The sequence below is a fragment of the Lithobates pipiens genome, unplaced genomic scaffold (genome assembly GCF_037356315.1).
Source record: "Lithobates pipiens isolate NorthernLeopardFrog02 unplaced genomic scaffold, aLitPip1_a1.2 Scaffold_22, whole genome shotgun sequence".
NCBI lineage: Eukaryota > Metazoa > Chordata > Amphibia > Anura > Ranidae > Lithobates > Lithobates pipiens.
Genome location: NW_027507784.1, coordinates 16,148,407 through 16,161,438, shown reverse-complemented (window position 1 = coordinate 16,161,438; position 13,032 = coordinate 16,148,407). Strand labels below are relative to the sequence as shown.

The 13,032-nt window shown below is 45.1% G+C and overlaps 1 protein-coding gene and 1 pseudogene across 2 annotated transcripts in view; one reads left to right on the top strand and one right to left on the bottom strand.

The window, feature by feature from the left end:
• LOC143923342 (kinesin-like protein KIF13A) overlaps nt 1-13,032 on the bottom strand; it is a 511,776-nt gene that overhangs the window by 94,050 nt on the left and 404,694 nt on the right. The window lies entirely within an intron of this gene.
• Nucleotides 11,021-13,032, top strand: part of LOC143925167 (kinesin-like protein KIF13A pseudogene) — a 43,627-nt pseudogene continuing 41,615 nt past the window's right edge. The window contains exon 1 of the transcript XR_013261944.1: nt 11,021-11,067. The product of XR_013261944.1 is annotated as a kinesin-like protein KIF13A pseudogene (transcript). The remainder of the gene's footprint in view (nt 11,068-13,032) is intronic.

The window sequence follows — 13,032 nt, the reverse complement described above, 5'->3', positions numbered from 1 at the left end:
GTTGTGACACACCTCTCTCCTCCACCCCCTCCTCTTCTTCTTCCTCCATGGCCTCTTCCAGTGCTCTGTCCTCAGAACCAGCGGTGCTCCGTAGGCGTTGCAGGGGCTACGCAAGTACGCAGGCAAAACGATGCCCTGCCGTGCTTGCGCTGGTTTGTTTGGGGGACAGGAGCCACACTGGGGCGGATGTTTTGTCAGCTCTGCAGGGGCAGACCGAGAGGTGGTTGACGCCACGCCAGCTTAAGCCAGGAATGGTGGTTTGCGACAATGGCACCAACCTCCTCTCCGCCCTCCGACAGGGACAACTGACCCATGTGCCCTGTGTAGCTCACGTCCTTAACCTGGTGGTGCAGCGGTTCTTGGGCAGGTACCCCGGCTTACAGGATGTCCTGAAACAGGCCAGGAGAGTCTGTGTGCATTTCCGCCGATCATTTAATGCCTGTGCTCGGCTGGCTGAGCTCCAAAAGGAGTTGAACCTGCCCAAGAACCGCCTTATATGTGACATGCCCACCAGATGGAACTCAACATTGGCCATGCTGCAGCGGCTGCACACGCAGCAGAGGGCCATCAATGAGTACCTGTGCGACTACGGCACCAGGACAGGGTCAGGAGAGCTTGGTTTTTTCTCACCACGCCAGTGGGGCATGATCAGGGATGCATGCACTGTCCTGTCACCGTTTGAGGAGGCCACAAGGATGGTGAGCAGTGACAGTGCATGCATCAGTGACACTATACCTCTTGTCCACCTCTTAGAGCATACGCTGCGTGGAATAATGGACAGGGCACTTGAGGCAGAACAGAGGCAGGAAGAGGAGGACTTCCTTGCCTCTCAAGGCCCCCTTTATCCAGACAGTGTTCCTGCTGTGCCACCCATCACACAGGAAGAGGGTGAGGAGGAGGAAGAGGAGGAGGAGGATGATTGTGTCAGCATGGAGGTGGAGGCTGGCACTCAGCATCAGCAGCAGCAGTCTTATAGGGATGATTTACAGTCCCAAGAAACACGTGGACTTGTACGTGGCTGGGAGGAGGTAGCTGCGGATCATGTTGTCCTTAGTGACCCAGAGGACTCCGGACCGAATGCCTCAGCTAACCTACGCTGCATGGCCTCCCTGATCCTGCAAAGCCTGCGGAAGGATCCTCGTATTCTTCGGATCAAGGAGAGGGACCATTACTGGCTGGCCACTCTCCTTGATCCACGGTACAAGGGTAAGGTTGCCGACCTTATCTTGCCATCGCAGAGGGAGCAGAGGATGAGACATCTCCGGGAGGCCTTGCAGAAAGGTCTGTGCAACGCGTTCCCAGAGACTGGGAGGTCACAAACTCCTGGTCCTGGACAACGTGTTGCTGAGGCATCAGTCAGAAGGAGCGGTGGAGAAGGTGGCCGTCTGACTGATGCTTTCAGACAATTTTTTAGTCCGCAGCCCCAAGGTATGATTGGTTCCAGCACCCATCGCCAGCGTCTAATTTACATGGTGCAGGAATACCTAGGGGCAAGGTCAGACTTGGACACCTTTCCCACTGAAAATCCTCTGGCTTACTGGGTCTTGAGGATGGATCACTGGCCAGAGCATGCACAGTATGCAATTGAGCTACTGGCCTGTCCTGCATCCAGCGTTCTTTCGGAACGCACCTTCAGTGCTGCTGATGGCTTCGTTACCGATCACAGGGTGCGCCTGTCCACCGAATCAGTTGATCGACTGACCTTCATCAAGATGAATCAGTCTTGGATCACCCACAGCTACCAAGCACCTGAAGCTGATGTAACCGAATAATTTTTTTTGAAATACCACATCCCTTCAAGACTGCCTATGCTGATGCTGAGTGACTGTCCTGTTATGTTGATTGTCTATCCTCTTCCTCCTCCGCTGATATGTTGGAAGAACATTTTTGGTTCTGGGTGATGCCAGCAGCCCAATTTTTCTGCCCCTGTTTAACAGGGGCGTTTAAGTACAATTTTTGATGCAATGCTTTGCAGCAGGGCTAATTCCTGCAATAAAACTAGAGTATATGGCAGAGGTTGCAGTGTGATGGCACCAGTGCCTAAGGCCCAATTTTTCTGCCCCTGTTTAACAGGGGCGTTTAAGTACAATTTTTGATGCAATGCTTTGCAGCAGGGCTAATTCCTGCAATAAAACTAGAGTATATGGCAGAGGTTGCAGTGTGATGGCACCAGTGCCTAAGGCCCAATTTTTCTGCCCCTGTTTAACAGGGGCGTTTAAGTACAATTTTTGATGCAATGCTTTGCAGCAGGGCTAATTCCTGCAATAAAACTAGAGTGTATGGCAGAGGTTGCAGTGTGATGGCACCAGTGCCTAAGGCCCAATTTTTCTGCCCCTGTTTAACAGGGGCGTTTAAGTACAATTTTTGATGCAATGCTTTGCAGCAGGGCTAATTCCTGCAATAAAACTAGAGTATATGGCAGAGGTTGCAGTGTGATGGCACCAGTGCCTAAGGCCCAATTTTTCTGCCCCTGTTTAACAGGGGCGTTTAAGTACAATTTTTGATGCAATGCTTTGCAGCAGGGCTAATTCCTGCAATAAAACTAGAGTGTATGGCAGAGGTTGCAGTGTGATGGCACCAGTGCCTAAGGCCCAATTTTTCTGCCCCTGTTTAACAGGGGCGTTTAAGTAAAATTTTTGATGCAATGCTTTGCAGCAGGGCTAATTCCTGCAATAAAACTAGAGTGTATGGCAGAGGTTGCAGTGTGATGGCACCAGTGCCTAAGGCCCAATTTTTCTGCCCCTGTTTAACAGGGGCGTTTAAGTACAATTTTTGATGCAATGCTTTGCAGCAGGGCTAATTCCTGCAATAAAACTAGAGTGTATGGCAGAGGTTGCAGTGTGATGGCACCAGTGCCTAAGGCCCAATTTTTCTGCCCCTGTTTAACAGGGGCGTTTAAGTAAAATTTTTGATGCAATGCTTTGCAGCAGGGCTAATTCCTGCAATAAAACTAGAGTGTATGGCAGAGGTTGCAGTGTGATGGCACCAGTGCCTAAGGCCCAATTTTTCTGCCCCTGTTTAACAGGGGCGTTTAAGTACAATTTTTGATGCAATGCTTTGCAGCAGGGCTAATTCCTGCAATAAAACTAGAGTGTATGGCAGAGGTTGCAGTGTGATGGCACCAGTGCCTAAGGCCCAATTTTTCTGCCCCTGTTTAACAGGGGCGTTTAAGTAAAATTTTTGATGCAATGCTTTGCAGCAGGGCTAATTCCTGCAATAAAACTAGAGTATATGGCAGAGGTTGCAGTGTGATGGCACCAGTGCCTAAGGCCCAATTTTTCTGCCCCTGTTTAACAGGGGCGTTTAAGTACAATTTTTGATGCAATGCTTTGCAGCAGGGCTAATTCCTGCAATAAAACTAGAGTGTATGGCAGAGGTTGCAGTGTGATGGCACCAGTGCCTAAGGCCCAATTTTTCTGCCCCTGTTTAACAGGGGCGTTTAAGTAAAATTTTTGATGCAATGCTTTGCAGCAGGGCTAATTCCTGCAAAAAAACTAGAGTGTATGGCAGAGGTTGCAGTGTGATGGCAGCAGTGCCTAAGGCCCAATTTTTCTGCCCCTGTTTAACAGGGACATGTAATTACAATTCTTGATATAATATTTCACAGGAGGGCCCCTTCCTGTGCCCACCCAGAGTAACTGTGAGGACTTATAGTGTTGTGGCACCAGCACCACAACCACCAAAGGTCAATTTTTCTACCACTGTTCAACAATGGCATGTAATTACAATTCTTGATATAATCGTTCACAGCAGGGCGCTCCAGCGGCCACCAAGGGTCACTTTGAGGGCTTACAATGTTGTTGCAAAACCAACACCTTGTTCCGCCATTTCTGCAGAGCATATAGGGCAGGCCCCTACTTTCAAACATCCAATTTACAAACATCTCCTACTTGCAAACGGAAGGAGACAACAGCAAGTGAGATGAAAAAAGATGGACGACAAAACAAATTATACAGGGGTGATAACCCTTCCCTATGTTTTCCAAAAAGCTTAAAGATATTTTTCTTGACTGGAGCTACACTTTAAAAATGTACCGGTTGAAAATGACAAACAGATTCAACTTAACACAACAAACCTACACAGTCCCTGTCTTGTTTGCACCGCCTGTATACTGCTGTTCTGAGTATATAGGGCCTGGGGGCCACACGCATTTCCTTTTTTTTAATATGGGTACGGGGTTCCCCTTAATATGCGTACAAGACCCAAATAGGCTGGTAATGGGCAGGGAGGGCTACCCATGCCATTTTTCTGAATGATTTTCAACCATATTGCAGGAACCAGATATAACATTAAAACCGCAAGCAGTTTTAAATGGTGTTATTTCCGTTTAATGTCATTTTGTGCAGGGACTGTTCTAAACACGGGAAACACGTGGCACTTCACAGGCATACTATAGACACCCCCCAGGCACCATATTTAAAGGAATATTTCACTTTTTTTTTTCACTTTAATCGTCATTAAAATCAGTACTCCCACCAAAACGGTAGTTTTTAAAACTTTTTTTTGCAGTGACCCATGTCCCCTGAGGCAGGAGGCAGATCGCCAAACCCTTTTTAGCACACTATCTTGCATATTAGCCGTTAAAATCAGCACTTTCCAATTCTAACGTTCGTACCGAACGCGGGGGTCGTTCGCAAGTTCTGGTGCGAACCGAACCGGGGGGTGTTCGGCTCATCCCTATTGAGGAGTGTTTACCATTTTTGTTCTGATGCAAATCTTCAATAAACATTATTAAAATTAAAATATTCCATGGACTCAACATGCCTCTCAGCAAATAGCTTGGGGTGTCTACTTTCTAAAATGGGGTCATTTGTGGGTGTTTTGTGCCATCTTGGCATTTTATGGCCTTCAAAACTGTGATAGGTAGTGAGGAGTGAAATTACAAATGTACGCCCTTAGAAATCCTGAAGGCGGTGCTTGGCTTTCGGGGCCCCGTACGCGACTAGGCTTCCAAAAAGTCGACCACCTGTGGTATCCCCGTACTCAGGAGAAGCAGCAGAATGTATTTTGGGCTACAATTCCACATATAACCATGGCATGTGTGAGCAATATATCATTTAGTGACAACTTTGTGTAAAAAAAAAATCATTATTCAATCGCTTGAGGCAAAAAAATAAAATATTCAATGGGCTCAACATGCCTCTTATCAATTTCCTTAGGGTGTCTACTTTCCAAAATGGGGTCATTTGGGGGGGGTTTGTACTGCCCTGCCATTTTAGCACCTCAAGAAATGAGATAGGCAGTCATAAACTAAAAGCTGCGTAAATTCCAGAAAATGCACCTTAGTTTGTAGATGTGACAACTTTTGCGCAAACCAATAAATATACAGTTATTGACTTTTTTTTACCAGAGACATGTGGCTGAATACATTTTGGCCTAAATGTATGACTAAAATTGAGTTTATTGGATTTTTCTAATAACAAAAAGTAGAAAATATCATTTTTTTTCAAAATTTGCGGTCTTTTTACGTTTATATCGCAAAAAATAAAAATCGCAGAGGCAATCAAATACCATCAAAAGAAAGCTCTATTTGTGGGAAGAAAAGGACGCAAATTTTGTTTGGGTACAACATTGCATGACCGCGCAATTACCAGTTAAAGCAGCGCAGTGCCAAATTGTAAAAAGACCTCTGGTCATTGACCAGCAAAATTGTCCGGTCTGAAAGTGGTTAAATGACAATTGCGCGGTCATGCTACACTGTACCCAAACAGAATTTTTTATAATTTTGTTCTCACAAATAGAGCTTTCTTTTGGTGCTATTTTATCACCTCTGCAGTTTTTATTTTTTGCTAAACAAATAAAAAAAGACAAAAAATGTTGAAAAAAATTAAGTTTTTCTTTTGCTTCTGTAGTAAAATTTTGTAAATAAGTAAGTTTTTTCCTTCACCATAATATATATAATTTATAGAATTTTTCTTTCTTTTTTGTACTTTCCCCAGTCAGTGTCCTTGAAGCTGTACTGCACTGGTGACCATATGTAAAAAAAAAAAAAGAAAAAAAAAATTTTTTATTTTTTATTTCCTTACCACTTACAGACCGGACCATTTTGCTGGTCAAAGACCAGACCACTTTTTGCGATTCGGCACTGCGTCACTTTAACTGACAATTGCGCGGACGTGCGACGTGGCTCCCAAACAAAATTGATGTCCTTTTTTTCCCACAAATATAGATTTCTTTTGGTGGTATTTGATCACTTCTGCGTTTTTTATTTTTTGCGCTATAAACAAAAGTAGAGCGACAATTTTGAAAAAAACGCATTATTTTTTTACTTTTTGTTATAATAAATATCCCCCAAAAATATATAAAAAAACATTTTTTTCCCTCAGTTTAGGCCGATACGTATTCTTCTACATATTTTTGGTAAAAAAAATCGCAATAAGCGATTATTGATTGCTTTGCGCAAAAGTTATAGCGTTTACAAAATAGGGATAGTTTTATGGCATTTTTATTAATATTTTTTTATTATTTTTTTTTTTTACTAGTAATGGCGGCGATCAGCGATTTTTATTGTGACTGTGACATTGCGGCGGACACATCGGACATTTTTGACATATTTTTGGACCATTGTCATTTATACAGTAATCACTGCTATAAAAATGCAGTGATTCCTGTGTAAATGACACTGGCAGTGAAGGGGTTAACCAGTGGGTGGCAGTGTAGGGGTTAAGTGTTCCTAGGGGTGTGTTACTAACTGTGGGGGGTTGGGCTTTAATTTAGTGAACACTGATCTCTGCTCCAATCACATGAAGCAGAGATCAGCGTCACTAGTTGCTAGGCAGAATGGAGAAATGCTGTTTACAACGGCATTTCTTCATTCGGCCGCTCCGTGAGACAATCGCGGGTATGCCCACGGTGATCGAGACCGGACTCACGGGGGTCCCGACCAACGCGGGAGCGTGCCGCCAGCAGGGTGGCAAATTTAAAGGGACGTACAGGTACGCCCATTTGCCTGCCCGTGCTATTCTGCCGACGTACATCGGCGTGCGCTGGTCGGCAAGTGGTTAATTTTCCAAAAATTATGATAAAAAAACTACAACTAAAATTTGCCATGCCTCTTACTATTTGGAGGGTATTTGTACTGTTCTGGTGTCAGAATGGGGAAGAAAGGGGATATAAGTGACTTTGAACGTGGCATGGTTGTTGGTGGCAGATGGGCTGGTCTGAATATTTCGGGGTTTACAGAGAATGGCGGGAAATAGAAGAAAATATACAGCGAGCGGCAGTTGTGTGGAGGAACATGCCTGGTTGAGGTCAGAGGTCAGAGGAGAATGGGCAGACTGAGATTATAGAAAGGCAACAGTAATGCCGCGTACACACGATCGGACTTTCCGGCAGACTTGGTCCGGTGGACCGGAATCCATCGGACAATTCAATCGTGTGTGGGCTCCAGCGAACTTTTCTTTCCCAAAAGTCCGACGGACCTGGAAATCAAACATGTTTCAAAACTGTCCGACGGACTCGAATCCGGTCAAAAAATACGGTCGTCTGTGTGCTAAAACTGACGTTAGGGCAGCTATTGGATACTGGCTATGAACTTCCTTATTCTAGTCCGGTCGTACGTCATCACGATCAAATCCTTGGGACTTTTGGAGTGATCGTGTGTGCAAAGTCCGTTCGTTTGAAATTTCGGGGGACCTCCACTGCAAAGTCCGTCGGAAAGACTGTCGGATCTAGTCTGTCAAAAAGTCTGATAGAGTGTATGCAGCATAACTCAAATAACCATTTGTTACATCCAAGGTATGCGGGATAACATCTCTGAACGCACAACACATCCAACCTTGAAGCAGATGGGTTACAGCAGCATAAGACCACACCGGGTTCCACTACTGTCATCTAAGAAGAGGAAACTGAGGCTACAATTGGCACAGGATCACCAAAATTGAACAATAGAAGATTGGAGAAACATTGCCTGGTCTGATGATTCTGGATTTCAGCGACATTCAGATGGTGGAGTCAGAATTTGGCGCATGGATCCATCCTGACTTGTATCACCGCGTCAGGCTGGTGGTGGGGGTGTAATGGTGTGGGGGGATATTTTCTTGGCACACTTTGGTCCCCTTAGTACCAATTGAGCATGGTATAATCACCACAGCCTACCTGAGTATTGTTGCTGACCATGTCCATCCCTTTATGACTACAGTGTCCCCATCTTCTGATGTCCCCTTCCAGCAGGATAATGCCCCATGTCACAAAGCTCCAATCATCTCACCACTGGACAATGAGGTCCCTGTCCTCCAATGGCCTCCATCCTCACCACATCTCATCCAATACAGCACCTTTGAGATGTGGTGGAATGGAGGATTATCATCATGGATGTGCAGCCGACAAATCTGCAGAAACTGTGTGATGTTATCAGGTCACTATGGAGAAAAATCTCTGAGGAACGTCTCCAACACCTTGTTGTATCTATGCCACCAAGAAGGGAAAAGGGGTTCCAACTTGCTACTAGCAAGGAGGACCTAATAAAGTGGCCGGTGAGTGTATATAGAAGAACATCGCAATATTGTTTGTTGGTGTGGGGGGTTTCACCATCATAGAAGACCAGGACCATTTTAAAGCAGGGCAAAAGGGGCAGCTGCCCTGGGCCCTGCCATTGTTGTGGGGCCCAAAGTAGCTGCCTCATACTTGCCAACTGTCCCAGTTTAAATTTCCTTATCCCTTGAAATTTGTTAGTCCTGTGCTGTGTCCCGATATCTCAGTGTAAATTTCTGCTGCCACTTCTGCCATGTACAGATGACTCACCTGCAGAACTTGTGTTTACATGTAAACAACCTGCATTGATATGTAAATAGTCGTGGGCTGCGGCATTGATATGTAGAGGCGGCATTCATATGTATATCATGTCCCCCTGAGGTCACATCCACTATCCTTTCTGCTGAATGCTGCCCACTGGAGATGTAAAGGAGCATACTTGAAAGTCCTGCCTACAACTGGGGTCATTAAGCCTAACATCAGCCTGTTCTGCAAAAGTAAGCAAATTGGAGGTGGAACCCCGCTTCAAAATAACATGGTGCCACAGCACCCTGAATTTTGGTGCATGTGAATATGCAGGCAGGCAGTAAGGAGATAATGTGCTGTAACCTTTAGCAACCAATCAGTGAGCAGTAATGCTGTGCACTAACCTCTTGCAACCAGTTGCTGAGCAGTAATAATGTGCAATAACCTCTAACAACCAATTAGTGAGTGGTAAAGATGTTAAGTAACCTCTAGCAACCAATCAACAAGCAGAAGTCATGTGCTATAACCTCTAGAAAATAACAATGAACCATAATGTGTGCTGTAACCTCTAGCAGCCAGTCAGTGAGCGGTAATGATACACTGTAAACTCTGGCAACCAATCGCAATTTCTGCCGATCTGATTCAGTAAACTGATTTTGAGTCTAGCTGCTATTTATTGTATGTCTCAAAGCATGTAGAGAGGGAAATTGCGTGGAAGAGGGGGCCCAAGAAAATCTTTGTTTGCCCAGGGTCCAATCAGTATTAAAGGCGGCCCTGTAGAAGATGGCACTTATTTTGAAAATTCAAAGAGAGACTGAAAATCATTATATAGGATATGACGGGAAACGTTAATGTTTTGAATTTAGTACTTATATGTCTGGACTTTATTATGAAGGTGTGTATAGAGTCACATTGTACACAGGACTGATGAGTAAGTGTGCTGAACATCACTTTTATCCACTTTATTTATATTGTAGTTTTCCTTTATATAAGTTTATTGACAAGAACAACACACATATCATACATGTATTTGTTATTTTATGTATTTATTTTATTTAGTGTAGTGGCCATAACCCTCGATGGGACGGCCTTGACTTTTGGGCTTACCGGTTACCTCCGCTTGGCTTGTTCTTCCAGGTCTAGGGGTTCCCAGAGTTAATACCCAACGACTTTGCACACTGACACCATAAAAGTCCTTTTGAAAGTATACGAAAGTCTCTATTTGCCAACCCAGAGAGTAGCCACTCGCAGCTGGGCACTTCTAAGCTGAACAAATCTCTAGCCAGAGATTATGGCAGTCAGCACTTGAATTACGAAATTTGCAAAGTCTCTGACCTTGAATCAAAGTGGCACTCAGAAACAAAACAGGAACCTTTCCTCAGTACCTGGAATGTTCTCTGTCCCCTTGGCAGTATTGGGGAAGCATGGGATTCTCTAGTATCCTTGACAACCCAGCAACCGGGCACTTCTCAGGATGCCGCTTGTTGGCCCTCCTCCGAAGAGTCCTCCCCCGGGTCACTTACACGAGCTGCGGTGCCCCTCCAAGTTGAGAGCACCCCGGACGCCTTGAAATCTCCCTCAGTCACTGCGCCTCGGACCAGCCGGTTCCGAGACTCGGGAACAGATGGATCCTTGCCCCAGACCAAGCGGGTCTGTGGAGCTTGTCAAACCAACCATGTTGCGGGGGGCGACACACACTCCCCTGACCGGGACCCCTCGCAGGGATACCCCGGCCCAGATCCAGGAACAGGCAGTTCTGGCCTAACGAACCCCGAAGACGTGACTCCAGCATCTTAAGTACCCTTCCCCAGACTCCTCAGCAGGGCCAAACGCACCCACTGATTGGCTCCGGGGAATGCCGGTACCCAAACGTCCAACCAGGCCTGGTTCTGAGCCTGTCATGTGTACCTTACTGTACACATAATCAGGCAGAACCCCAACACAGCCCAGCCAAACTGATGCCAAAACTTCCCTATCCAATTAGCTCTCAGAACCTCTTTACTGTTCTGAGAGACAAAAATAACTACATTTACACACCTTAAAAAGGTGTCACCCCTACATTAGTTTAAGCACAGAAGTGCAACATCACTTGATTTACTTTTAATTAATGATGAGCGCTTATAGTTGGGCAAAAAATAAAAAATACATTTGGCAAATTATCTGATTTGTAAAGTTGACCCCCCATGGGTTATTATGAATGAGAAAACACATTGTTTCCAGGCAGGAGATGAAAGGTCGGGATTGTTATTCTATTTCTTGGAAAGTATCTTCAGCTACTTTTACTTTCCTTTTCCCAGAACATTCGAGCTTTCCAGAGAGAAGAAGCAGCTCCAGACGACTCGCAGACGGGTACGTTTTTTATGTTTTTACTTTTTTTTTATTTTTTATTTTATTTTGTTTTAACGTTTTACCTTCTATTAAAACTTGTGAATCAGTACTGCTTAGACCTTGAAGAAGGCGACACACCCCGAAAGCTCGTCCATGAAAAATGATTTGTTAGTGCAAATAAAAAAAGTATCACGGACAGTACTCAAGTTTCTCTGTCACAATTGCACTGATACGGCTACAATCACCTCAAGTATGTTTACATTAGGAACTGAATACAAAGTCTGGAAGGGATATTTTCCAGGAAGACCCAACAGATTCAGGCCCCTTTCACCCAGGGGCGGCGCGGGCGTCAGCAGTAAAGCAGCACCATATTTAGCGCTGATTTACCGTTGTTTTAGCCACGGTATTCGGCCGCTAGCAGTTTTAAACCCCGCTAGCGGCTGAAAAAAGTCTTAAAACCCCCTCGCAAAGCGCTGCTGCAGAGCCGCTTTGCCGGCGGTATTGCCGCTCTGCCCCATTGATTTCAATGGGTAGGAGCGGTATAGGAGCGGTGAATACATGGCTCCTTTACCACTCCAAAGATGCGGCTAGCAGGACTTTTTTCACCAATCTGTGTGATCTCCCCTGTCAGAACGGAGATCAGCCTCGTTTACACACATTGAGTCTGCCCCACCCTCTGAATGGGCCAGTGGGTGCGCTCCTCCAGCAGCTTACACGCGCGCCCATAAAAAACTGTTCCTGAGCCGACGTACAATGATGGCGATTTGCGGGAACGAGCCGACCTGCCGCAGTATAATGATGGCGGCTGGTCGACAAGTGGTTAATGAATACAAAGCCTCATCTGATTGGCTGAGTCAGAGAGGAGGGCTGATGATGTCACAACCTCTGACTCAGTTCAAAAGCTGGGCTTCTCTTTCAAAATTACCCTTATTATTGCCTGAGCTACTGGGAAACATAATTAGAGAGTCCCTTGTGGGCAGGAAGAGTTGGAGGATCTAAATACAGTGGAACCTTGGTTTACGAGTAACGCGGTTAACAAGCTTTTTGAAAGACGAGCAACTTGTGAGTGTTGTCTTGCAAAACTAGCAGAATTAAAGCTAATGGGGTGTGCAGTACTACATTTGGCCAGAGGAGCGGGGGCGCCGGGGACACTCGGAACGGCTCGGCGCTGTTCAAAAATACTCGGAATGACTCGGAAATACTAGGTTCCCGAGTATTTCCAAGGCTTTACAAGTTCAGCCAAGCTGTCCCCGCGTATTTCTAACGCTCTCCAGTGCCCCCCCACCTCTGGTCACATGCGGTATTGCATGTAATAGAAGTCAATGCGGAACTAAGTATCTTTGTTTCCAATGACTTCTATGGGGAAACTTACTTTGATATTCGAGTGCTTTGGATTAAAAGCATTCTCCTGGAACGGATTATGCTTGTAATACAAGGTATTGGAGAGTCCCAGGCCGATAGACGTCTATGCCTGCTTACATCTTCTTAGAGGTGAGATCATAAGTGGTGGCACGAGACTTATAGGCCACTTTGTGCTGGTCTATCACATAAAATCCAAATAAAATACATTTACATTTTTGGTTGTAACATGACAAAATATGGAAAATTTCAAGGGGTATAAATACTTTTTCAAGGCACTGTATATCAAATCACATTGCAATATCGTCTGATGGTGTGGGTGTTTAACCATCACAGACGGCACTTATTTTGAACATTCGTTCAAACCCGAGCCGCAAACTCTACTAAAGCCTATGGGACTTGAACTTGAAAAATCAAAAGTTTTGAAGGCTTATATGCAAGTAATTGGCCATAAAAGGGGTATGGGGACTAGGGTTCTGCCCTGGAGGGCATGTATTGTAATGACAAAAACCCACACCATACATTGAGTCAGTCTGTTTCTTGAACAGATAGAATAGCTTTATTTGAAAAGGTGGAGTTCTTATATTATATTGTAAAACAGATATGTGGAGTGTAGCATGGATGGTA